The following is a 27,351-nucleotide window of genomic DNA, read 5'->3' as shown; positions in this document are numbered from 1 at the left end:
CACTGGCTGCCCTTTCAAAGGACTCACGTTCAAGTCTCAGCACGCACATGTTAGGCCACAGCTGTCTGTAACTCATTCCAGGAGATCTGATGCCCTCCTCTGGCCTCTGTGGGCACCAGGCATATGCAGAGCACGCATGGATACATGCATGAAAACCACTCCTACACATAAGGCAAATTTTTAATTTAAATTATTTATAATTCTTTATATATTATATGTAATATAATATAATGTATATTAAATGTTACATATAAGCTATAGTGACATGTATTATTCTGTAATGATTTGCATAATAATATGTTATAATATATAATTATATACTAATATGTATTATTATATGTTGACTTACTTAGGATTTTACTGCTGTGAACAGACACCATGACCAAGGCAAATCTAATAAGGACAACATTTAATTGGGGCTGACTTACAGGTCAGAGATTCAGTCCATTATCATCAAGGCAAGAGCATGGCAGCATCCAGGCAGACATGGGGCTGGAGGAGCTGAGAGTTCTACCTCTTGCTACAGAATACTGACTTCCAGGCAGCTAGGATGAGGGTCTCAAAGCTCACGTCCACAGTGACACACCTACTCCCACAAGGCTACACCTCCTAATGGTGGCACTCCCTGGGTCAAACATATACAAACTATCACTTATGTTATCTATAATCAATTTATTTTATACACGTGAGTGTTTTGCCTGCATGTATGTGTGCCGTGTGTGTGCGTGTGCCTGGTAGCCACAGAGGCCAGTATAGGTTGCGTGATCTCCTAGAGTTATAGATGGTTATGAGGTGCCATGTGTGACACAGTGCTCGGAACTGACCACGAATCCTCTGCAAAAGCAGAAAGTGCTCTCAACTACTAAGCCATCCCTCCAGCCCACATACTTTAATTTTAAAAAGTGGATTCAGGGGGCTGGAGAGATGGCTCAGTGGTTAAGAGCACTGCCTGCTCTTCCAGAGGTCCTGAGTTCAATCCCAGCAACCACATGGTGGCTCACAACCATCTGTAATGGGATCTGATGCCCTCTTCTGGTGTGTCTGAGGACAGCTACCATGTATTCATATATAATAGATAAATAAATCCTTTTTAAAAAGTGGATTCAGAGAGAGGAGATGGAGAGAGGACAAGATGATATGAGGTAGGTGGGTCCTGAAAACATGGCCATGAGGGCTGTCCACCTGGGGTTCAGAGCGGCCCAGAGGGAACATGATGAGTTACAAGTCGGGGTTATTGATGGGGAAGTAGATACCCATAGCTCAGGGGATAGATGTCTGCACAGTTCTAGTGCTGATTAAGGCTTAGTGTGTGTGTGTGTGTGTGTGTGTGTGTGTGTGTGTGTGTGTGTATGTGTGTGGTATGTGTGTGTATGTGTAGTGTTTGTGTATGTGTGTGTAGTATTTGTGTATGTGTGTATATGTGTGTGTGGTATGTGTGTATGTGTGTGTGCCCGCGTGCCTGTGTGCCTGTGTGTGTGTGTATGTGTGCATGCCTGTGTGCCTGTGTGTGCCTGTGTGTGTGCCTGTGTGTGTGTGTAGTGTTTGTGTATGTGTGTACGTATGTGTGTGGTGTGTGAATATATTATATATGGATATTATTTGGATATATAAAAGTGGATCTAGCCATTCTCTGAAGGAAACGGAGCTTTGTCTAGGCTGGCATGCTTCTTGAAGCCTGGGGTCTGTCCTGATCTTCAGATCAATCTGAAGACCCTAAACAGCAAACATGGAGGCCACAAACTACATCATTTGCACATCCTTGTGTTTGTATGTGTGTGCTGTGTGCTTGTTCGTGAGTTGCCAGGAGTGCAAGCGGGAGCTTGATTGGGTCTTCCTCAGTCCCTCTCCGCTTTATTTTTGAGACAGCGTCTCTCTCTGAACCTGGAGCTCACTGGTTTGGCTAAGCTAGCTGGCCAGTGAGCTTCCTCTATCCTCCTGTCTGTCTGTCTCCCCCAGCACTGCAGCTCTGCTGTACACCACTGGTGCTGGGGCTCTGAGCTCCAACCGTTTCACTCACTGGGCCGCCTCCCCCTCCCAGCCCCACTTGCAAATTTTAACCAATGATGAAGACACATCAAGAGTGTTCGCTGTTGTTTGGTTTGACTTGAGAGAGACTCTAAGGTAGCCCAGGCTGGCCTCACTATATAGACAAGGATGACCTCGAACTCCTGATGTCCCTGCTTCCACCTCCCCAGTTCTGGGATTACAGCACACTCTGTTTATTCAGCGCTGGGTTTGAACCCAGGCTGTGTTCAATCCAGGCAAGCACTCTCTACTAGCCGCACACTACACGCTTAGTCCCACAGAGGCTCCTAAAGCCATCCTGAGAAGAAAGGTTAATTTCTGTGATATTAAAGTGATCTTTTAAAAACTAAGCACAAAAAAAAATAAATTAAAAAAAAATGAGCACGAGTGCTGGGTAGTGGTGGTGCACTCCTTTGATCTCAGCACTCAGGCATGGCAGGTCATCACCATCCAAGGACAGAGGGCAGGGGACAGACCCTCCACTATGGGCAGAGAAGAGGGGAGGCCACTTGGGCTGGAGCATCAGGAAGAAGCCATTAGGAAAGGTATCTGGAGGAGGGACAAAGGCATTGTGTCTGGGTGGAAATGACTTTGGTTTTGAGATGGGGTCTCTGTGTGCCGCTGGCTGTCCTGGAACTCAGATGCCCCTGCCTCTGCCTCCAGACTCTTGGGATTAAAGGCGTGTGCCACCACTGCCTGGCCTCACTTATATGATTCTTAGAAGAATATTTAGTTGGAAAAAATATTTAAAAAACATAAAAGCTTGATTAAGGAATGGAAGCTACAGCTCCTCTGTGATTCCATTCCTCCTTGGCCAACAGTTGGTTGGATTGACCAGGCAGGGCTCTCGATGGGGAAAGTCCGAAGCTGCCTCAGAAAAACAGGTGCATGGTAAGAATTTGGATCTAATTCCAGCCAAAGATAAGCCTTATCTCTCCCTCAAACACCCTGGGGTTGGTTGAATCCCTAAGGAAACAAACTGGTCTTACCAGAACAAGAAGGGGAGAATTACCTCGTGGGTGAGGCAGTTCATGCACAGGGAAGGTGATACAGGCGGGCCTCACTCTCACAGAGGGCAGTTTGTCAAGAAGCACCAGGAATCTCACCAGGCTGCTTCTTGGAATTTCTAGACACAGTATGTCCCTTAGAGATAATATAGAAATGTTCACCGTAAGGGACGAAGCCATGAGCTGTTAGGAATGTTTCATGTGATGTGAACAGAGGGTGGGAAAAGGCTGGAGATTGTCCACATGTCTGGTGATAAGAAGGGCACCACAGCAATCGAGAGAGCCAGTGGATAAAGCCATTTTCTGCCCAACATCCTTAGTTCAAATCTCCGGGACAGTAGAATGGAAGAACGAGCTCTCATAAATTGTTCTCTGAGCTCTGTGAGTTTCATGTGTCATGTGCACACACACATAAAAATGCATAATGTAATAAAATTATAACTGGCATGGTGGCACATGCCCTTAAGACCTGGGAATCAGAGGCAGGTGGATTTCTGTGAGTTAGAGGCTAGCCTGGTCTACATAGTGCATTTCAGTAAGTAAGCCAGAGCTACACAGTGAGGCTAGGAATGGAGCTCAGTGGGAAAGCCTATGGCTAGCCCAAGGCCCTCGGTTAATCCCTTGATCACAGCGGGCTATAGCACCAGTCATTCACAAATACCAGCCTCATAGATTTACCGTTCCACTGGGGACACAGACAACATTGAGTGTTGTTTGTTGTTGTTCTGAGACAGGGCTTCTCCGTGTAGCTCTGGCTGTCCTGGAACACACTCAGTAGTCCAGGCTGGCCTCGAACTCAAAGGTCTGCCTGCCTCTGCCTTCCAAGTGCTGGGATTAAAGGTGTGCGCCACCACTGCCTGGCTTGGTTGTTGTCGGTTCTTTGTTGTTTTAGGTTTTTTCTTCATCCTTATTATTGTTTAAACGTATATGAGTGTTTTATCTGCTTGTTTATCTGTGCACCACATTCATGCAGTGTGCAGAGGGGCTAGAACAGGAAATAGATGCCCTGGAAGTGGACCTGGAGTGATAGGTGGGCCATGAGCTACCGTGTAGATGCTGGGAATGAAACCTGGGTCTTCTGGAAGAACAGCCAGTGCTCTTAACTGATGACTCAACTCCCCAACTTGAGACAAGATGTCATGTAGCCCAGGCTGTCCTAAAATTTACTAGTCTTGAATTCTTCTCTGCCTGCCTCCATCTCTCAAATGCTGGGGTCACAAGCTTGGCTCATAACCTGGCTTTAGTTTTGGTTTGAGACAAGGTCTCTTGTAGTCTAAGGTAGCCTTGAGCTCACCCTACATCCTCAAGAATGACCTTGAACTCCTGTTCCTTTTGCCTCCCCCTATTCGAGAACACCCTCTATGGAGGCCCCACTGCTGCAAACGCTGCAAACACTACTCTGGGAACTCAAGCAGAATAAAGAAGTCAGGTCTCAGACAGGACGTGCCACAGCCATGGAGCTGGCCTTGAAGGGATTATGCTCTGCAGCAACAACAACAGAAAAGAATCTGCTGGTGGCCAAGTCCCCAGGTACCCGCTCGCCCTGGCCCATCAAGTCTCTGCAGGGCTAGGGGCTTCCTCCACTGAGGCCCAACAAGGCAGTCAAGTTGGGAAATGGATTCTACAGTCAGGCTGCAGCTTTAGGCAAGAGCCTCAGCTCCTGTTGTTGGGAAGAAGACTGAGCTGCACATCTGCTACCCATGTGCCAGGGGCCATGGTCCAGCCCATGTGTGCTCTTCAGTTGGTGGCTTCGTCTCTGAAGCTCCCAGGGGTCCGGGTTAGTTGACTCTGTTGGTCTTCCTGTGGGGTTCCTGTCCCCTTCAGCTCCTTCAATCCTCCTCCCAACTCTTCCACAGGGGTCCCCAACCTCTGTTCAATGTTTGGCTGTGGAGAGGAAAGAAAAAGAAAGGCTGCAGAGGAGGAGAAATGTAGAAAGGCCTTTGTCTAGAAGCATCTTCCATTCGCAGCCTTAATAGATTGAATATTTGAAACTTACTGTTGGATACAGCATCTTGCTATGTGGACCAGGCTAACCCGGAAGTCTCCATCCTCACTCAGGTACTGATTGCTGGGATTACAAATCACTTTATTTGCTGTAGCACGGATCACGGGCGTGTGAAGGGTGTGGTTTAGCTAATCACTGTAAATAAGGTGTTCCCTAGGATCTAAGAATTCCAGATGGGTGTGACCTGTACCTGTAAGCTCAGCGCTAAAGAAGCCAAGGCAGGAGGATTACTACAAGTTTCAGGCCAGCCTGGGCTACAGAGTCTCGATCTCGATAAATAGTAAATAGGACTGAGCAGTAGCAATACATGCCTTTAATCACAGCATGCAGGAGGCAGAGGCAGGTGGATCTCTGTGAGTTCAAAGCCAACCTGGTCTACAGAGATACCGCCAGTGCAGCCAGGGTTGTTAAAACAGAGAAACCCTGTCACCCTGTTTTGAAAAAAAACCCAATGTGTGTGTGTGTGTGTGTGTGTGTGTGTGTGTGTGTGTGTGTGTGTGTGTTTGCCTAGAATGCAGAAGGTGGTGCCATCAGTCCCCAGCCCCAAATAAAGCCTTCTGGAGTCTCAAAACAATGTACCTGGAAGGTGGGGGCAGGAGAGAGTTCCAGGCCTGCTTTAGCTACCTAGAAAAGCTGTGGCCAGCCACAGCCACCCAAAACCCTATCTCAAAACTCAACCAGTCAATCAATTAACCAACTAACCAATCAGTCCTTAGTCTGCTGCTTCCTCAATCCTTGTCCTGCAAAAAGCTGAGGCCACCTCCTGACCTTTGTTCCCTACACAGGGCATTTTGGGCGGTTAAGCTAGGGAGGACAGCCCAGGATGCTTAGGGAAGTGACTCCTGCAGTTTCTGGCCGCCACCCCTCTCCCCTGTCCCCCCATATTGCACAAGACTCCTTGGCCAGTGGCCCTGAGCAATAGCCATCCTCTTTCGAAATTACAACCATGTGCAATGCCAGTCGCCTGCACTTCAGCTTTTGTGAGAAAAGGGATGAGAAACCTCACCCATGGGATAGGCAGGGGTGGTGGGTCTCGCTGGCCAGAGCGGGAGAAGCCTCACTGCCCCAGATCTGAGCGAGGCGACACATACGCATGCGCACGCGCACAGTACTGCTCTAGGGCTAGGTGTGCCTGTCCAGCCAGCTGGAGCACTGGGTGGCGATTGTTCAGATCATTCACACACTCCGCAGTCACACACACGCCACACCGCCTGTCTTCAGGGCGCTCTTTCTAGGGTCGCCTGCTCCAGGAAGCCATTTGCTGCCAGAGGCCACCTGCTGCGAGGGCCCACCTCCCTCCTACTTATTCTGGCCTTCTTCCGCAAGAACTAATCCTGCCAGGGCCAGCGTGGTTCAGTTTACAGTAGTCGCTGCACAGTCTCCGAAGGAGCCTCCTCCCTCTCTCTGCCTTCAGTCCCCTTGTCAGTGAAGTAGAGATGAGGAAAGACAGAACAGAAAATTAAAGGCAGTTCATGGAAGGTAAAGGAGCCCCTCCCCTGAAGAGGAGAATTCCAGGACAGGCAGACTCTGGAGGTGGCTTGCGGGGTTGAGGCACCTTATTGGCCTGGTGACCTGGGTTTGATTCCTGGGACCTCCTCCACGAAGCTGCCCCTCCCCCCAACCCTTCCACTTTTTAAATTTTATTTTACTTTATTTCATATAGATGGGTTTTCCGCTTGTGTATATATCTGTGTACCACCTGCTTGCCCAGTGCATTCAGAGGCGGGAAGGGGGCATCAGATCCCCCGAGATGCCACGTGAGTGCTAGAAATCAAATCCAGGTCCTCTGGAAGAGTAGCCAGTGCTCTTAACCATGAAACCCTCTCTCCAGCCTCATATATATACATATATATATATATGTGTATATATATATATATATTTTTTTTTTTTTTGGTTTTTTTTTTTTCGGAGCTGGGGACCGAACCCAGGGCCTTGCTCTTCCTAGGCAAGCACTCTACCACTGAGCTAAATCCCCAACCCCGATATATTTTTTTTTAATTAAAACAAAAGAATACCTGTGACTGGAGAAATGACTCCATGGTTAAGAGCACTGTCTGCATTTCCAGAGGTCTTGAGTTCTATCCCCGGCAACCACATGGTGGCTCACAACCATCTGTAGTGGGATCTGATGCCCTCTTCGGGCCTGCAGGTGTACATGCAGATAGAGCGCTCATATACATAAAATAAACAAATCCTTAAAAAAAATTCTCAGCATCCATGTAGTGTAGCTTACAATCACCTATAACTCTAGCTCCATGGGGATCATGGACACCTACACACATGTACACATGTCTACATGAACATACACACACACACACACACACGGATAATTTAAAATAAAAATCAAAAACAAAAAAGAATCTCAAAAGAAGGAAGTAAGCAAGTTTGGACCATAGTGGGGGGGAGGGTATTTGCCCAGCATGCATGAGGCCCTGGGTTCTATCCCCTGTATTACAAGAAACAAGAAATGCTCCCCAACCCCACCCCTGCCACCCCATCCCCCACCCCATCACATAGGCAAAACATCCCATTCCTGAGAATCTAATTTACAAAGGTCCTTGGAATGGGGAGACAGGGAGGCTAGGATGGAGGTGTCCTCCTCCCCTCCTGGAGAGAGGGTCTCAGTCCGTGTGTCCGCTCCTGCTCGCCCTATGGAGACCAGGTCTTGCTTTGTAGCCCAGGCTGGCCTGAACTTTCAATATAGAGCAAGCTGGCCTTGTGATCACCCACTTGCCTCTCCCCACCAAGTGCTGGGATTACAGGGGTAAGGTGGGGTCCCTCATTGAACCTGGAGCCCACTCTTCTTTTCAACTATCTGATAGGTGCCTATCTGGTAGATATCCTGTATCTGTCTGCCACAGCCTGGGGTTCCAGGTTGGAAACAGTCTGGCTTTTTATACATGTTCACAGGCCAGCCTGCTCTACACAGTGAAGTTCAGGAAAGCCAGATCCACAAGGAAAGACCCTTAATCAAAACAAAAGAGAAGCAAAACATCAATCCAGGTCCTCAGGACGACTCGGTAGGTGAAGTCAGTTGCCATGCAAGCCTGGCGAACCGAGGCCTGTGGATGAGAGATCAGTCCCCACACAACTGTCATCTGATCTCTGCACGAGCTGTGGAGCTGTCTCAGTGCTATTATGAGCAAAAGCAAACTCGGGAGGAAAGGGTTTGTGTGGCTTATGCTTCCAGAGCACTGGAGGAAGCCAGGGCAGGAACTCGCACAGGGCAGGAACCTGGAGGCAGGATCTGATGCAGAGGTCATGGAGGGTGCTGCTTACTGACTCGCTCCTCATGGCTGCTCAGCTTTCCTTATAGAACCCAGGACCACCAGCTCAGGGGTAGCCCCACCCACAATTGACTAGGCTCTTCCCCGTGAATCACTAGCTAAGAAAATGCCCTACAGGCTTGCCTGATCTTAGACCTTTTCTTAGCTGAGGTTTCCTCCTCTCAGATGACTTCAGCTTTCGTCAACATAAAATTAGCCAGCGTAGAAATGCTCTCCACTCCCATACTATAAACATCAATCTGTTAACCAATTAAAAAGGAAGGAGAGTGTGGCCGGGGGTGGGGATGAGGGTGGGGGGGTGCTGGCAAGTACCCCACTGCTATGTACCTGGTCCCAGCCCTCGGGAGGCAGAGATGAGCAGACGTGTGTCGGGGCCCTCACTCTGCATTGACCTGTGCTTGGGTCTATGGGCCAGGTCTATCTACGCAGAGTTGTCTACATTTATGACCAATTATTCACTTAGTTTTTATAAAATATTATTTGGGGCATTTTACTGAATTTTTTAAAATGGCGTGTAGCTAAATGTCATGTAGCTAAGGCTAGCCTTGAGCCCTGATATTGTTGCTTCAACTTCCCAGGTGCTGTGGTATTACAAGCCTGAGCCACTATGCCTGGCTAATGCATGCACGCATGTGCGCGTGCGCACACACAGACACACGCGCGCACACACACACGCACACACACACAGACACACAGACACACAGACACACGCACACACACACACAGGTTTTACGTATACTTTTTTTTTTGAGACATGATCGTACTTTGTAATCCTAGCTGACCTGTAGGATTATGGAGGTCTGGCTGGCCTTGGACTTGCTGCAGGGATAATGGCTGTGTGCCATCAGCATCATTCTTTTTTTTAAAAAAATATTTATTTATTTATTTATTTATTTATTTATTTATTTATTTATTATGTATACATCATACAGCTTTCTATCTGTATGTGTGCCTGCAGGCCAGAAGATGACCCCAGATCTCATTATAGATGGTTGTGAGCCACCATGTGGTTGCTGGGATTTGAACTCAGGACCTCTGGAAGAGCAGTCAGTGCTCTTAACCTCTGAGCCATCTCTCCAGCCCCATCAACATCATTCTTAACTTTCATTTATATTTTTTTTCAGTACTGGGGATTGAACACAGAGCTTTACATATGCTAAGAAAACTCTGAACCACTAAGCCATATCTCTATCTTTTGTTTTTCTTTCTTTTTAAAAGATTTATCCATATGTGTGTGTGTGTGTGTGTGTGTGTGTGTGTCTGTCTGTCTGTCTGTCTGTCTTCAGACACACCAGAAGAGGGCATAGGATTCCATCGGATTCCAGATGGTTGTGAGCCACCATGTGGTTGCTGGGAATTGAACTCAGGACCTCTGGAAGAGCAGACAGTGCTCTTAACCTCTGAGCCATCTTCCAGCTCCCCGCCCCCCTTTGAAGTAGCCTTACTATGTGTCATAGAGTGAGTGAAGCTTTCTTTGTAGTTAAGTTCGTCCTATACTCTCAATTCTCCTGTCTCGGCCTTCCAATTGATGGGATTACAGTATACTGCTGTGCCTAGTTTCTTTCTTTCTTCTTTCTTCTGAAATTATAAATACATGATTTTCCTCTCTTGGCCTTTTCTTTGATTGATTGTTTCTTTGATTGTATATATTCCCAAATACAAAAATACAACCTGCTCAGACAGTGTAATGCATCTATGTGTGTATGATTTCTGGGCTGACTACTTGGTATTGGATAGTTAATTGGGGTTTCCTCTTTGGGGAAAGACAGTTTCTCCCGCTTTCAGAATCCCTCAGTTGCCTATGGTTCTTTGCCTAGGATTGAGGTCTCTGCCGTCCATGTTAGGTGTCTATATGCCATGCCTTTAGGCGGCCATATTGGCGAGACTTCTTGAGATGAATCTCTCTGGCATTTCTAGGAGACACACCCTCACAGCAAACTCCCTGACTCTGACTCTTGCAGTCTTTCTACCTCCTCTTTCACAAGCTGGTCTTCTTTTTTAAAAAAATGTTTGGCTTCATTTATTTTGTCTGCATGCACATCTGAGTGTGGTGATCAGAAGACACTTTCCTGAGTGTTTCCTCTACCACTAGGGGATCAGGGATCAGCCTCGGGTCATCAGGTTTGCCAGCAAATGCCTTTACCTGTTGAACCATTTTGCCAGTCCCAAGGAAAAGTTTGCCCAGGATGGCCTCTCACTTGTGTTCTTCTTGCTTCAGTCTCTTCAGCAGATTCTACTTTTCTGTGTGTGTGTGTGTGTGTGTGTGTGTGTGTGTGTGAGTGAGTGTTTGTGTATTTGTGTATGTGTGATTGAGTGTGTTTGTGTGTATGTTTGTGTGTGTTTGCATTTTTTTGTGTTTCTGTATTTGTGTGTTTGTGTATATGTGCATATGTGTGTTTGTGTGTGAGTTTATGAGTGTTTGTATGTTTGTGTGTGTGTGTTTCTATGTATTTATATGTGTGTTTCATGAGTTTGGTGTATGTGTGTGTTTGTGTTTATGTTTGTACGTTTGTGTGTTTGTGTGTACACATCCGTTTGTGTGCACTTCTGTGTATGTATGTGTGTTTGCATGTATTTCTGTGTGTTTGTATATGTTTGTGTGTGTATTTCTGTGTATTTGTATATATGTTTGTGTGTGTATCTCTGTGTATTTGAGTATGTATTTGTGTGTATGTTTGTGTGTGTTTGGGAATGTGTTTGTGTGTGTTTGGGTATGTGTTTGTGTTTTTGTGTGTATGTGTTTGTGTGTGTTTGGGTATGTGTGTGTGAACATGTATGTGCATGTGTGGAGGTCAGAAGTTAATTTGCAGAGAGAATTGGGATCTAGTTCTCTGCTACCACACACAGGCTCAGGACGGAACTCAAGCCACCAGGCCCACTGAGCCCCGTCCCTAGTCCTGTACTAATTCTTTATTCAAAGCTTTTGTGTGTTGTTCTCAAAGCATGCTGCTACTTGTCTGTAATCTCAGGACTCAGGTGGAGACAGCAGGATCCGTAATCCATGGCCAGACATGGAGAACTGGAAGCCAACCTGAGCTTGCAATAAGAATAGTATTTAAGGAGCTAGAGAGATGGCAGCGCTTAAGAACACACGCTCTTGCAGAGGCTCCTTGATGGGCCTCCTATACTCATGGAGCAGCTCACAAATTTGCCTAAACTCCAGTTCCAGGGGATCTGTTGCAGCCTCTGTCTTCTGTAGGCTCCTGCATACATGTGGTGCATATAAACTCACACAGCACACACACACACACACACACACACACACACACACACACAGAGATACACACAGAGATACACACACGTATGCATGCACAAATATACAAATAAAATAATTTTTAAAAGGTAGTTTTTAAAAAAATATTTATTTATTTAATGTACATGAATAATGCTGTAGCTGTCTCCAGACACACCAGAAGAGGCATCAGATCCCATTACAGATGGTTGTGAGCCACCATGTGGTTGCTGGGAATTGAACTCAGGACCTCTGGAAGAGCAGTCAGGGCTCTTAACCGCTGAGCCGTCCCTCTGGCCCAAAAAGTAGTTCTTTAAAAACTAAAAAACAAACAGCGAGCGAAAACCCAAAGCTGAGTTGGATGTGTCCCATCACTCAGGAAGTGGAGGCAGGAGGATTGCCTCAAGTTCTAAATGGATGGGCTACACGGGGAGCACCAGACCACTGTGGGTTACCTAATAAAGCAAAGATAAACAACCTGACCTCCAACAACTGAATAAAAACCTCAGCTGTGGGTCTTACTGTGTTAGTGATTTTTACTGTGAGGCCCAGCACTTAGGGGCCTCACAGAACTGACAAAAAACCTCTTTTCCATGACACTTGGCACAGAATGGACTGCAGGTCCAACTCATGGGGCCAAGCAGGAAGCAAGGTTGTGACCCTTACCAGGGCTGGCAATGGAACGTTCCTACCCTGGGGAAGATGCGGATGGTGCCTACCCCTCCTCCTAAGGTCCTAAGGACAAAGGAATAGATTCCACCACTCTGTCTCTCTTTTTTCTTTTTATTTAAAGATTTATTTATTATATATAAGTATACTCTAGCTGTCTTCCAACACCCCAGAAGAAGGCAGAGGATCCCATTAGAGATGGTTGTTGGAATTTGAACTCAGGACCTTTGGAAGAACAGTCAGTGTTCTTGACCTTTGAGCCATCTCGCCAGCCCCTGGCTTATTACTCTTACATTGGTTTTTACTATTACTGGTTTGTGGTGCTGAGGTGCTTGGGGCTTTGTTTATGCTGTGTGAATGCTCTGTTACCAAGTGATGTACGCCTCTGCCTTTCCTTTGGGATTTTCCGATGACTTGGGAGTCACTGCTGAAGCCCTTTGGCTGCTCGCCAGGTAGGGGAAGACCACTGTCCCCAGGACAGGTTTGTGTACTGATTAGGGTCAGAGACGAACTCTCTTTCTGTCTAGGGAGCAGTATTTTCTCACTGAAAACAAAGACCAACAGACAAACGATGGTTATTAATATTTGAAAGCCAATTGTGAACCCGGCGGGGCACAGTTGTAATCGGGAAGCCCTCAGGAAGGAGAGGCAAGACAATCAGGAGTTAGAGGCCATCCCTGATGCTTGAGATACGTGAGACCCATTTAAAAAATAAAAAAGAACTCAAAGTGCATACACACATGTATGTTTATAACTGGGTTAGAGTTCATCGTAACTATGCTATAAGCCTATAATCGCAACACTCAGGAGACGGAGACAGCAGAATCTGAAGTTCAAAGCTAGTGTCAGCTACATAGAGTTGGAGACTAGCTTAGGCTACCTGAGACAGTGTCAAAATTACATATAAAGTTAGGTTTGGACCTCGACCTACCCGGTGGAAGCGGGTTGAGGACACTGCTGCTCTCTGGTGGACACTTTTAGCATAGCGAGAAAGTGGACAGATCGTTTGTTATTCTGAAGCTGACCACCAGAGGACAGAAGAGTACAATAGTCACTGAGTTAATTATCACCGTGCCATGGAGAGCTAGCACTCACACCCAGCCATTGTGAGCACTCTCTATGGTTTCCACAGCAGCTTTGCGAATGGACGCAGCCCTGATTCCCCTCAAGGAGCCTAAGGCGGAGCAGAACGAAGCAGAGAAGCCCTGCAAGTTTGTGGGTGTCAACCCTGGGCACCACTGTTCCTCACTCTGGGAAATTATACATCTAACTAAAACTTTTGGCTTTTGATATGTACTTAATAAAACATTTAATAAAACATTTAATCCCAACAAAGGCAGGCAGAGCTTTGAGTTTAGAGGCCAACCTGGTCTACAGAGCCAGTTCCAGGACAGCCAGGGCTACACAGAGAAACCTTTGTCTTGGGAAAAAACAAAACAACAAAACAAAACACAAAAACAATCCAACATTCCGTTCACTCATTTAATCAAGATAATTTACTCAAACACCCACCCATCAAACACCAGGTGCCAAACTTCTATAATCCCAGCTCTGGAGATGCAGAGGCAGGAGGATGACCTGAAGTTTGAAGCCAGCTTTAAGGTACAGAAAGTCTGTCAAAAAGAAGAGGCAGCAACCGTAGCCGGCAAGGTGATATCCCAGACTCGCAAGGGCCTGCTGGAATGGGACACCTAACTTAGTCGGAGACAGACACAAACTGTAACAGAAATCAAGGGGCCGAATTTGGTGATAGGCTGTACTGAATCACGGAGAGTACTAAGGGCTTATGCTGAGTGGAGAAGGTCGAGGAGGGGGTTAGCAAGTTGCCAGGGGAGGAGAGCTGGGTGGAGGGAACCTCAAGGTAGAAGAAGGCCTGGGGGTGGGGAAGGGTGTAGAAGGGAAGGAGGTCAGTTTGGTTGGAAAACATACACCCATATTTCCACCATTCTCTGTGTACCCCACACCCCCATAATAAGCAGTAACCAGTTTATCTGCACCACTGTTCACTAAAATTGAATTGCTGTCTGGGGACAGGTTTGCTGTCAACTTGTTTTTTTTGTGCGGGGGCACTATGAGACAGACAATGTTGACTTCACTCTGTAGCCCAGGCTAGCCTCAAACCACAGCACCTCCTTCTGCCTCCGCTTGGGTGCTAGGATGCCCGGTGTGTGCCACTGTACCCAGCCTGGGCAGTGTTGTATTGAGACTTAGAGAATTGCACATGTTTAATGGGGTGCGGTGTGACTAGTTTTTGGTTTGGGGTTTCTCGGTGTCTTATTTAGGGTTTCTATTGCTGCAACAAAACACCATGATGGGAAAGCAAGTTAGGGGGGAAAGCGTTTACATGACTTTGTTGTTCGTTATTGAAGGAAGTCAGGACAGGAACTCAAGCAGGGCAGGAACCTGGAGGCAGGAGCTGATGCAGAGGTCATGGAGGGGTGCTGCTCACTGGCTTGCTCCCCCTGGCTTGATCAGCCTGCTTTCTTATAGAACCCAGGACCACCAGCCCAGGGATGGCACCGCCCACAATGGGTTGGGTCCTCCCATGGCCTCTCATGGAGGCATCTCCTCAACAGAGGCTCCTTCCTCTCTGGTGACTCTAGCTCCTGTCGAGTGACACAAAACCAGCCAGCACACTTGCTTTTTTGTTTGTTTCCTCTGGTGGTGGTAGTGGTAGCTTTTTGGTTTTTGTTTGTTGCTTTTTTTTTCTTTTTCGGTGGAGGGCACTATTGGAGTTTGAACCTAAGGGTGTATCTCTTAGCTACTGAGCCCAACCCTTCAGTGAACACTGGAATTCAGAATGGGATAGCTGGACCGGCTAGATTTTGGAGTCAGGAAACCGTTGAAAGTCGTATCGGATGGGGACAGTCTGACTGCTGGGTGAGAAGAGATGACTTACAGAACAATGCATGAGTCAGAGCTGATGACTCCAGAGAGAACGGAAGGGCCTAGAAGCGACAGACCTTCCTGGTGTCTTTTCCCACTGTTATCAGAGGCTTTAAAGTCCTGGCTTTAAAGATGGAGGGAGAGGTTGGGAACCAGCCGTGTGTGTGCGTGCGTGCATGTGTGTGCGTGTGTGGGTGATTGATAGAAACTGGGAGAGGTAGGGAAGACTTCTTCCCCAGAGGGAAGCCCTGGGACATTTCTACTTCCATCCAAAGAGACTCCTGGGGACATCTGGCTTCTAGAACTGTAAGATTCTAGCCTGTGTAGCTTGTAAAGCCAAGAAGCCTGTGACTGTTCTTTACAGCAGTGGCAGAAAATGTAGCCAGCTGCAGGCCCAAGGCCTCTTAACTTCCGGCCACATTGCTTAGGCCCAAGAGGCTTGGTGGCCTCTGTAAAGAACGCTTTGGACAATACACTGTGGTCTTTTCATAACACTCTAGTCCCAAGAGGCTTCCTGGTTTCGAAGCTTAGTCTCCACCAAGGCCCAGCTGCCTGCCCTTGACAGCAGGCTTGGTCCTTTCCGCAGCTCTTTCTCCTCTTTCTCCTCCAACCCAGGTCTGTCTGGCTAGCCTCCACCACCTGTTGCTGGCAGTGAGAATAAAGTGGCTTCAGTCCCCGTGCTCTGAGAGGCCGAACCTGCGTGGCAGCACAGATCTCGAGGCTAGATAGTCCCTGGGTATCAGAACCCTGCAAGGTCCAGGCTGGAGAGGAGGGCTGACTTGCCCTTCCATCTCCAACAGAGTGCACAATTAGACGCTAAGACATCTGTCACAGCAGGTGCTTTGGTGGCTTTTGTTGTGTGTCCTCGGATGACCCTGAATGGCTGTGGATTTCAAGGGCTCACTCCTCACCTAGGCAAAGTTTGCTGTGAGTGGATTTCCACTCTCCTGTCCTTAGTTACCTTCCTACTGCTGGGAAGAGACACTGTGGCCAAGGTTACTCACGAAAGGAGGCATATAATTGGGGCTCACAGTATCAGAGGATTAGAATCTAGGACCATCTTGGCAGAGAACAGGCAGCAGGCAGGCACGGCAGCTGGAGCAGAAGCTGAGAGCTCACATGTAACTGACAAGCACAAGGCAAACAGAACTAACTGCAAATCACATGGGCTTTTTAAACCTGAAGGCCCACCCCAGTGACGAGACTCCTCCAGCAAGGCCACACCCCCTAATCCTTCCCAAATGTTTCCACCAACTGGAGACCAAGTTCAGATACATGAGCCTATGGGGACCATTCTCATTCAAACCACCACACTGCCCCAGGACTTTTCTCCAAATGTGGGGACATTTGTGACCCCCTGGGCAGGTTGGGTACTGAGTCCAGGAGATCAGGAGGTAGTATGGAAAGCCTAACCTCATTTTTTTTTTTTGGTTCTTTTTTTTCGGAGCTGGGGACCGAACCCAGGGCCTCGCGCTTCCTAGGTAAGCGCTCTACCACTGAGCTAAATCCTCAGCCCCGGAAAGCCTAACCTCATGATGGGCCATTATGGGGTGCTTCTGGTATAAGACCTCAATCACACCCTCTCATTTATTTTTTTTTCTTTCCTGTTTCAATGCCTCCCCTGTCCCTGCTTCCTGAAAACACTAATCCCACCCACCCTAAGGATGCATCCCCATCCTTATCTCAGGCCCTGCATCCAGGAAAGCCCAAGCCAAGGTCCTCAAGAGTGACAGCAACCCAAATCTTGGTGGTAAGTAGCAGGAGAGAGGAGAAACAGTTTTGACCTCAAACAGAGCCACCCCCAGTCAAGACAAGGGTAGGGACCAATTCGGAGAGCGGACACAGCAACAGTGAAGGCAGTGGTGAAACTTGCTCAGATCCTAGATAGGGAGGCAGGGAGACACTTTGGGAAATGGATTTAAAGAAGTTTACTGGGGCGAAGCAAAACTACATAGGTGTCTTTTTTCTTTTTTTCGGAGCTGGGGACTGAACCCAGGGCCTTGCGCTTGCTAGGCAAGTGCTCTACCACTGAGCTAAATCCCCAACCCCTACACAGATGTCTTAGTTAGGGTTTTACTGCTGTGAGCAGACACCATGACCAAGGCAAGTCTTATAAGGACAACGTTTAATTGGGGCTGGCTTACAGGTTCAGAGGTTCAGTCCATTATCATCAAGGCGGGAACATGGCAGCATCCAGGCAGGCATGGCGAAGGAGGAGCTGAGAGTTCTACTGCTTTGTCCGAAGGCTGCTAGGAGAAGACTGGCTTCCAGGCAGTTAGGAGGAGGGGCTTAAGCCCACAGCCACAGTGACACACTCCCTCCAACAAGGCCACACCTTCTAACAGTGCCACTCCCTGGGCCAAGCATATTCAAACCACCACAATAGGTCACATGGGCTTATTAAAATCATACCAAAGAAAACAGACCTAAAACCTAATTGGACACCTCAAACCACTTAAAAGTTGTAATTCCCTCACCTGACGCCATAGAGCAGTGGTTCTCAACCTGTGGGTGATGATCCCATTGGAGCTGAATGACCCTGTGGGGGTTTGAACATGCTTGGCCCATGGGAAGTGGCACCATTAGGAGGTGTGGAGGAAGTGTGTCACTGTGGAGGTGGGCTTGAAGGGCTCCTATGTTTTAAGTTCCACTTACGATGGAAGAGAGCCTCTCCTGGCTGCCTTCCGAATAAGATGTAGAACTCTCAGTTCTTCCAGTGCCAGGCCTGCCTGAACTCTGCCATGCTCCTGCTTTGATGATAACGGACTGAACCTCAAAACTATAAGTCAGCCTCAATTAAATGTTTGCCTTTGTATGTGGCGTGAAGTTTTAATTAACCACACTAAATCCATCTAGCTGCTAGCCATGGAGGTCTCTGTGTGTTCCTAGCCTGGAGCAACGGCCTGACACTGTGATGGCAGCCCACGTGTTTCTCCTAGACAACGCCTCTCCCACAAATGCCGGATCTGCTTCTTCCGGCCGGCCAAGATCTCTCTCTTACCAGCCCACCACCCCAAGGCCAGCTGCAGGCGCACTCTCGCCAGCCCATGCTCCACTGTGGTTACGTCTTCCTGGTCCTTGCCCAACCTTCCCATTCCAAAGCCTGGCCGAGTTCCTCCCCAGCTATGCTCTTTCCCTCCCGCCCACCTGAATCACTGCAAACACCAGACAATCATAGTTTAAAATCAACAGATGACATAACTGCTGGGAGCGGAATCTATCATCCTAAACTCATCAACTCTATGTCAGAAATTCTTCCGGTGTCCGGAGCGCCACTGGGTCGGACAATTCACCGGCCTACATCCTGCACCCCTCCCGATCTCCGCCTCACCGTAAAAAATGGGCCATTTCTTCCCCTCGTGTCCCCTCTTTCTCTCTTGGACCTGGAAAGCCCACCTCCTCCTCTTTACCCAGCGATTGGCTCCTTGTCTTTACTAGCCAATCAATTAAGGGAAATTCCCTTACCTTTGTAAAAGTTGCCTTAGTTATGGTGTCTCTTCACAGCAATAGAAACATTAAGACAGACCCTTTCACGGGGTCACCTAAGACCATCAGAAAACACAGAGTTTTACACTGTGATTTATAACAGTAGCAAATTACAGTTATGAAGTAGCAAGGAACATAAGTTTATGGCCGGGGGTGAGGGGTCACCGCACCATGAGGGTCGCAGCAGTAGGGAGGTTGAGAACCACTGTCATGGAGTGTTAGACACCAAGCACTGTGTGCGCATGGTTCCACATCAGCCCACCTTCTTTGACATTGTGTGTATGTGTGTGAGGGAGAGCTTCCCGGCTCAGCTGCATTTCCTGCTATTGTCTACCAACGGCCTGTCTGTCCATTTGTTCATCTGTCTCTGGGCCTGACCAGTGCTCTGTGTTCCTGCTCTGGACTCTTTTATCTCTGGGCTGAATCCTGCTGCAGCTGCCTCTCTATGCTAGTCCACTGTCTTATCCTACCTGTACAGACTCTTTCAAAGCCTGCTTCTGAAGCCTCTGGATCTCTGACTTGTATCATTCTGTAATCTGTGTGTGTGTGTGTGTGTGTGTGTGTGTGTGTGTGTGTGCGCGCGCGCGCGCGTGTGCCTGTCTGTACATATGTGTATATATGTATGCCTGTGTGTGCCTCTGTGTGCATATGAGTATCTGTGTATACATGTGTGTTCATGTGGTGTGTGTGTGTTCCTGCATGCATATGAATGTGTGTGCCTGTGTGTGCCTCTGTGTGCATGAGTATCTGTGTGTATATGTGTGTGCATGTGTGTATGTGTGTACCCATGTGTGCATATGAGTGTGTGTACCTGTGTGTGTAGTGGAAGTTTCCCCTAATTAATTGATTGGATAATAAAGATGACAAGAAGCCAATCATTGGATGAGGAGGAGGCGGGCCTTCTGGGTCTGAGAGAAGACGAGGGAACGCAGGAGGAAGGAACTGTCTTTTTTGGATGGTAAGGTGGGAGTAAAGGAAGCAACATATAGACCAGAAGCTGTTAGATGTGGTGGTGAATTCTGCCACCAGAAGATCTCTAACAGAGTAGTTGATGAATTTAGGATGATAGATTCCACACCCAGTGGTTGTGTCATCTGTGGATTCTAAACTAAGATTGTCTGGTGTTTTACATGCACAGTGACTCAGGTGGGCCACAGAGGAGAGGTAACCGCAGCGGGGCGCAGGCTGGCGAGAGTGTGCCCCCAGCTAGCTTCGGAAACTGGGATTGCAGAACAGTTTGGCAGCAGCTGTCTGCAGGGACACAGAGAGCGAGCTCAGAGCTCTGGAGAGGCAGAGCTGGTGTTCGTGGGAGAGGTGTTGGCTAGGACAAACACGCAGTCTCCATCTCGGACTATGTACCAGGCTGGGAACAGACCAAGACCTCTGGTGCCTAGCCGGTTATAGTGTGGATTATTTTTTTAATAATTACACCCTACTATGTTTGCCTCTGTATATGCATATGAGTACGTGTGTGTGTGTGTGTGTGTGTGTGCGTGTGAGCCTGCGAGTGTGTGTGTAGATAATTTGCTATGTGCCATGTGCCGAGAGTTGTTATTAGTGATTAAAAGACTGGAAAGGACGTTGCAGTCACCAGTTTGCCTGGGTATCTGGATGACAAATTGACATCACAGAAACCACTAAGCATTGTGAATTCAGTGTTACTCAACAAATTCTGGCATTGTGGGATAACATGAACATGTCTGTCCATGATTCAAACACTGTGACAATGACAGATGACAATGGCTATTTTCTTGGAGGTGTGTGTGTGTGTGTGTGTGTGTGTGTGTGTGTGTGTGTGTAAGACAATTGTCTGGCTACACTTCTTTATGTTTTATTTTTGTTTTAAAATGCATATTAGTGCCAGGAACAGCCAAATGGGACTCTAACAAACCTGTCTCCTGAGAGGCCTCAACTGGCAGAAAAACGGTGCAGAGGCCTACAGCCATCAGGCAGAGCTCAGCGAGTCTTGTGGAAGAGTGGGGGATAGAATTGAGCAAGGACACCATGAGAAGAGCTACAAAGTCCACTAGCCTGTGCCCATGGGAACTCATAGAGACTAAGCCACCAATCAGGGAGTCTCCAGGGACCGGACCTAGGCCTGCCATTGGATCCCCTCCCCCTACCTGGACTTCGACTGGGCCTCAGTGGGAGGAGATGTGCTTAGTCTATTTTGACTGGAGGTCCCAGGGGAGCAGTACCCAAAGGGGGCTTCCTGTTTTGAGGGGAGAAGAGGGAGTACTGAGGGGAATGGCAGGACTGGGAGGAGATGAGGGGCAATCAGGATGTAAAGTGAATAAATAAATAGCTACTGCTAATAAATCCACGGGGGTGTTTTGTCTGCATGTTCGTGCTCCACCTGTATACAGGTACCCACAGCAGCCATTAGAGGTGTTGTATCCCCCGGAACTGGAGTTACAGATGGCTGTGAGGTGCAGTGTGACTTCTGAGAGAGTCAAACTGGGCTCTTCTGCGTTCTCAACCACGAAGCCATCTCCAGCATGGCTTTTCTTCTTTCTTTTTCCTTTTCTTCCCTTCCTTTGTTTTTTTATTTTGTTTGTTTTTATTTGTTTGTTTGTGTTTATTTGTGTATTGGATATCTTCTGGTCATTTTTTTTCCAAGACAATTTTATCAGGCTCAGCCAATTGGAGAATGACCTGCCTTGCCCATCCTGTGGGTGGCCTCTCAGCTGGCAGAGGTTTTAACTCGGCCTTTAGACTTGCCTCTGGCTCTGTCAGCCTTGGCCACCTTCATCTACATGGATGCAAGGTCCTTGGTACTGATTTCCACAGCATGGACAGATGCTCATGGACTCACCGGGTGTCTTCAGGCATGGTGAGGGTGGTCCAGTGTGAGGGCAGAAGGCTATTTATTTCTGTTTAATTATATGTAGATGTGTGTTTCTGAGACTGTGGGTGCAGTGCTCATGGAGACCAGAAGATGGCACTGGGACTCTTTTTTTTAAAGATTTATTTTATATATGTGAGTACACTGTAGCTGTCTTCAGACACACCAGAACAGGGCATCAGATCCCATTACAGATGGTTGTGAGCCACCATGTGGTTGCTGGGATTTGAACTCAGGACCTCTGGAAGAGCAGTCAGTGCTCTTAACCACTGAGCCATCTCTCCAGCCCCCTGCACTGGCACTCTTGGAGTTAGATGTTTGTGAGGTTCCAATGTGAGTTCTGAGAACCAAAATTGAATCTTCTGCAAGAGCGACATGTATCTTTAACTAGTCAGCCATTTCTCCAGTTTATCTCTCCTTTCTTTTTCCCTCTGTCTCTCCCTTCCTCTCCCTCCCACTCCTTCCCTCCCTCCCCTTTCTTCTTCCCTCCCTCCCCCTTCCTCCCCGTCCCTTTTCATCCCCCTCCTCCTTCTCTCCCTCCTTCCCTGCCTCCTTTTTCTTCTTCTCCAGATACTTTCTCACTGTCTTCCTGGCTGGCTTCAAACTCACTACGAAGAAGGATGACTTTGAACTTCTGATCCTCTTGCCTTCAGATCCCAAGTACTACTCACAGGTATGCATTACCATGTCCAGCCTGAAGGGGGCAGCAACTCAGTCTGGCATCAGACTCCAGGTCCTCCTGCTGCATCCTGTTCAGCCCATACCTACCAGAATGGGATATCACAACTGGCGTTCTGTTTGTTTGTTTGTTTGTTTGTTTGTTTGTTTGTTTGTTTGTTTGTGACAGGGTTTCACTCTATAGTCTAGATTCACTTCAAACTCATGGTGATCCTCCTGCCTTATCTTCTCAAATGATGGCATCACAGGAGGGGACCACCATGCCCGTTCAACTTATGAGGAAATAGAAATGGGTAGAGGAGACCTGTGCAAAGCTACCCGAAGGGAGCCTGGAGTTAGGCAAAGCTGTTTACAGGGACATCTTCCAGACGCTGTCACAGGAGCCCAAGCCTTGTCACATGCATGGGTGGACACACTGTTTCTTCTTTCTTTCTTTTTCTTTTTTCTTTCTTTTTTTTTTCTTTTTTGACACACGATCTGACTATGTAGCCCTGGCTGTCCTGGAACTCACTCTGTAGACCAGGCTGGCCTCAAACTCACAGAGACCTGCCCACCTCTCTCCCTTCTGCCTCCCAAATGCTGGCATTACAGGTGTGGCTGTCACACCCGACTGCTTGTGCTTCTTTCCTGGATCTCAGCTGTGCATGAACGATGCACACTGTTTGTCTTGCTAAGGTCTCTGTTGCTGTGATAAACACTATGACCCCCAAAACAACATTTCCAGGCAACAGTCCATCACTGAAGGAAGTCAGAGCAGGAACTCAAGCAGGGTAGGAACCCAGAGTCAGGAACCGAGAAGCCATGGAGGGGTGCTGCTCATTGACTCGCTCCCCATGACTTTCTCAGCCTCCTTTCTCATAGAACCCAGGACCACCAGCCCAGGGTGGCACTGCCCACAAGGTACTTGGACCTCCCCCATAAATCCAGAAAGTCTACCAAAGGCCAATCTAGTGGGGGCCTTTTTCTCTCAATTGGGTTTCCCTCTTCCAAAATGACTCTAGCATATGTCAGGTTGACATAAAACTAGTCAGTACCCAGTTGAAAACTTTCCCAGACATCTTTGAGTGGCTTGTTACCTCTTAAAACTCAGACTTAGCATGAGACTTGTTGGGCTCAAGGGGAGCTTCTGGGACCACGTCTTTCCAGTCCACCAACAATAAGCAAAGACAAGCTGGGGCCATTCCCTCACCCGCGGCCTCATCACCTATTTTTCCACCCTGGAGATGGTTGATGATGATCCTGGCTGCTGTGGGAAGGAAAGTTCATTCCGTCCCAGACAGCTTTTGCAAAAACAGCAGCCTAGTCTGCCATCCAGGATGTTTTAAAAACCAGAATCCGTACAAGTGGAAAGCACAGATTGTGTGTCCAGATGGCCTCTGAGAACAGGCTCAAGGAGGGAAAGCTTCAGAAAAGGGCGGGGTCTAGAAGAGGGCGGGGTCTAGAAGAGGGCGGGGCCTTCACAGAGGGAGTGGCTACATGGCCTGTGACTGGATCTGTGGTTCTCAACCTTCCTAATGCCGAGACCCTTTAATATGGTTCTTCCTGTTGTGGTGACCCCTAACTATAACATTATTTTCATTGCTGCTTCATAACTATAATTTTGCTACTATAATTTTTTCCCCGTAAATTAACCCGTTTATTGCAGGCCAGGCAAGTCTCAAACGGTAGGGCTTCTACTGGTCTATCAGTTCCTTCAGTCTTCTGATGGCAGACTTCACTGCTACTGCAAAGGTGGTGTTGTAGGTCCAGGTCCCGCCGGCCACCGTTTTCACTCAGGAACCACAATGCCAGATGCCAACGGTTCATCTCTTAATCTTCGTCTTGCCACAGAAGGAGCAAGTATACTTGGTATGCTGGTTGATTTCAATTTTCTTCACCATTTTCCGGAGGGTCCCGTATTTCCCAAAGATCCCGGCCTTCTTGGTGAGTTTAGCTATGTCGCCGGAACCGAAGCCCAAGCCCGAAGAGGCTACTATAAATTTTAATGTAAAAATCTTACATACCGGATAGCTGATGTATGACCCCTATGAAAGTGTCAATCAACCTCTCGGCACTCTGAAGGGGTGAAGGGTCATGACCCACAGGTTGAGAACCTCTGACTCTGGAGCAACATGTAGAAGAGAACGTGCTGTCTATACATGGTATACACAAGGCGTGTTTGTGGAGATGCTGCCTTCCCCTCCTGACATTAGCCCAGGCTTTTGGGTGGTTTTGTTTTGTTTCGTTGAAATGGAGTCTCACTCTGTGACCCTGGCTATCCTGGAACTCCCTATATAGACCAGGCTGGGCTGGAACACACAGAGATCCACCTGCCTCTGCCTCTATGTGCTTAGATTAAAAGCATGTGCCAACCCCTGGTCATTTTTCTTCATCCTAGTCACCAGTTCTGATAGCCCTATAATTTGGACGTCTGATACCCCTGTACTATAATCCCCAGTAGACATGGGTGTCCATTCAAGGGACTAAGGGTTCAGGGCCCACTGAAGCCAGCTCAGGATCTGAACACCAGCCTCTAGTGGCAGGATCCCTAAGGAGTCATCTACAGAGGGACCTGGGCATCTGTCATTTTCCTCTCGATTCTTGTCAGGAAAGTCAAGTACCAGACAGGAGAGTTCTGCCTGTGCCTGGGCTACGGCTTGACCATGGCTACAGAACCTTTCAACATACTCCAGTGATATGTGGCCAGTTACCATGGCCTCCTCCTCCACAGCCAAGGACGTAGGCATGCTTCCACCCTTTAGAATGAAGGCAGGCCCCGGAAATACGACCACAGTCAGCAGGGTTTTATGCTCCTCCTTAATTCCCCGGGAACATTCTAGAAACCATGGCCTCTGTGGTTTGAGGTTCCTTCAGATAACATCTTTGGTTGCTACTGAACTCAGAGGGAACCTTGTAGCACACTGTGGCCTGTAGGACCGCAGTGATGTCCTATTGACAAAGTTTGCTCTGAGGGTCTGAGAATCTGTCTTTGGGCAGGTCTGCGTGGCCGAAACTCTGTGACTCTGGCTTGACAGTAGAGGGCGCCAGAGCTGTGAGGGACCTTGAGAGTTATTGGGACAGAATCTCAGTGTCACAGGAAGGAACAGAGAGAAAACAACTTGGCAAGGCAATAGTTTCTTATCGTTCTGCACGTGACCGAGATGGCCTTGTCTCTTCTTGATGTTAGTCCTGATTACTCCGATCTCATTGGTGGGAGCTGAACCTCACAGTCTGACACGATTGGCTAATTGGTGCAAAGGGGGAAATGGAGGTTGGGGAATACAGCCAGCCCTTGTGGGGCTAACTACCTTTCCCCCCAACTTTTTATTCATTCTCTGTGAGGTTCATATCATGCACCCAGTACCCATCTCCCTCATATCTGTCTTCATCCTTGCAACACCTCAAAAGGAAATTTAAAAAACAGGGCATAGAAAACATCTTGTGGAGGCTGCAGTGTGTCACCGTGTGTCCCACAGCATACCCCTCCGTCCACACATCTTCACTTGCAAATGTTCATCGCAATGAGTCAGGTTCCAGGTCTCTGGCTTCTGTGACACCATCAATATTGGATCCTCACCAGGACTCCTCCCGGTTATCCTGTTGTTGCCCGGCATCATGGAGAACCTGCAGCTTTGGATTAACAGGAACAGCCCCTTCCTGCTCCAACAGTTCGCAGATGATATAGACATTTGGGTGTCCAACTCAAAGCCCTGGATCTGGGCCTGGGTAGTAGCTGAGTTAGTCAGCCAACTCTCCCATGTTTGCACCTCAGGGCGAGCTCCCCAGCACTGTGTTCGCACAATGCCACTGATATGCAGCACACAGGGTCAGCTCTCCTTCTCTCATGCCCTTAGGGCCAGCTCACCCACACCCATGCCACCAGAGCAGCTCACTGTGCTGCCTAGGCGAGGCCTGTGGCCCACCCCCTGGAGTCCTGCAGCCAGCAATGCCTGGGTGAGCTCTCCTGACTACCACAGGTGGCAAGGGGTGATGGGGGAGGGCATCACTTCCTCACCTGCACCACCTTACTGTAGACAAGTGTCAGAGCCAGCTACCCCTCACTCCCACACTCCCTCAGTGCCTGCTACTGTATAGACAAAGGTACAGAGACAGACAGCAACGTCACTCTTAGAGACACAGGTGTTAACACAGGGACAGGGCTTTAGGTTGAATTCCACACAGGGGGCTGAATTGGGACTCTTTTGTTTGCTTGTTTGTTTGGGTGGGTGGTTGGTTGGTTGGTTTATATCAAGACAGGGTTTCTCTGTGTAGCCCTGGCTGTCCTGGAACTCACTGTATAGACCAGGCTGTCCTAATTCAAAGAACTACTTGCCTCTGCCTCCAGAATTCTGACTAAAGCAGGCACCAGCACCTGACCACCTGGGCTTTTATCACAGTGGCTTCTTAAATCATCTACCCAGGAAGCCAGGGACAGTGAGGAGCCAAGCACTGGACCCCAATCCATGTCAAGCCAATCAGCAAGGCACAGAACTCTGCTCCAGAGGCAAAGTCTACGAGGCAGAGCCGTTCCAGCCAGGATGAAGAGATTCCAGGCATCAGAATCAATCAATGAACACCAAGATGCTGCCCAAAGTTGCCCTCCAACTTAAAGGTGCAAGTGTTAGGGCCAGGAATGGAGCACCCAGAGAGGGTGTGCCTAGAAAGTCATGGGAAGTCCCGGTGGACTTCACAAGCTAAACAGGTTCCCTGAGGCCAACCAGAGAATTGTTCAGGAATCAACCTGTGCTTATTGGCTTGCTCAAGATCCACTGTGGGCCCCACCCTTACTACCTAAGGGAAGCTACCTCAAGTCTCAGGGACTGGATCTGACTTAGAGATAGTTCACTTCTAGCCAGCCCCGTGTGTGGGAGAAGGAGCTGATGCTTATGGTCACACAGCTGTCAGGGTCACGGCTGGGGCTGACTTCTGACTTAATAAGAGTCTGCTTTACTGGAACGTCTCTCAAGTGCTTCTCGAGGCCCTGTAGGAGGGCAGTCATCTATCTAATCTGGGAGACGGCAGCAGGGGACAGTCTGAAGCCAAGAGGAGGCAGGCAGGCTGTGACCAGTTATGGCTTGCCTGGATCCCAGGTAAGGACAGGTCTGCTCACAGGAAGTATTCTAGAAGCATCCAGAGAGGGTAGAGAGATGCAAGCTTACTCCGAGCACCTGGGCATGCCGGGTGTTTGTGGACGTTAGCGAGGCAGAGACGCTGCCAGGCAGTCAGCCTGGGTCTGGGCTTCCTGGAAGCAG

At 48.3% G+C, this 27,351-nt stretch overlaps 1 pseudogene; it reads right to left on the bottom strand.

Annotated features, from left to right (window-relative positions):
- Window positions 1-23,748: 23,748 nt before the first annotated feature.
- On the bottom strand, window positions 23,749-24,846 carry Rpl37a-ps15 (ribosomal protein L37A, pseudogene 15; annotated as a pseudogene).
- Between the last annotated feature and the right edge of the window lie 2,505 nt (window positions 24,847-27,351).

The sequence above is a fragment of the Rattus norvegicus genome, chromosome 20, assembly GCF_036323735.1.
Source record: "Rattus norvegicus strain BN/NHsdMcwi chromosome 20, GRCr8, whole genome shotgun sequence".
Taxonomy (NCBI): Eukaryota; Metazoa; Chordata; class Mammalia; order Rodentia; family Muridae; genus Rattus; species Rattus norvegicus.
This window is presented reverse-complemented; position numbering and strand designations above follow the sequence as displayed.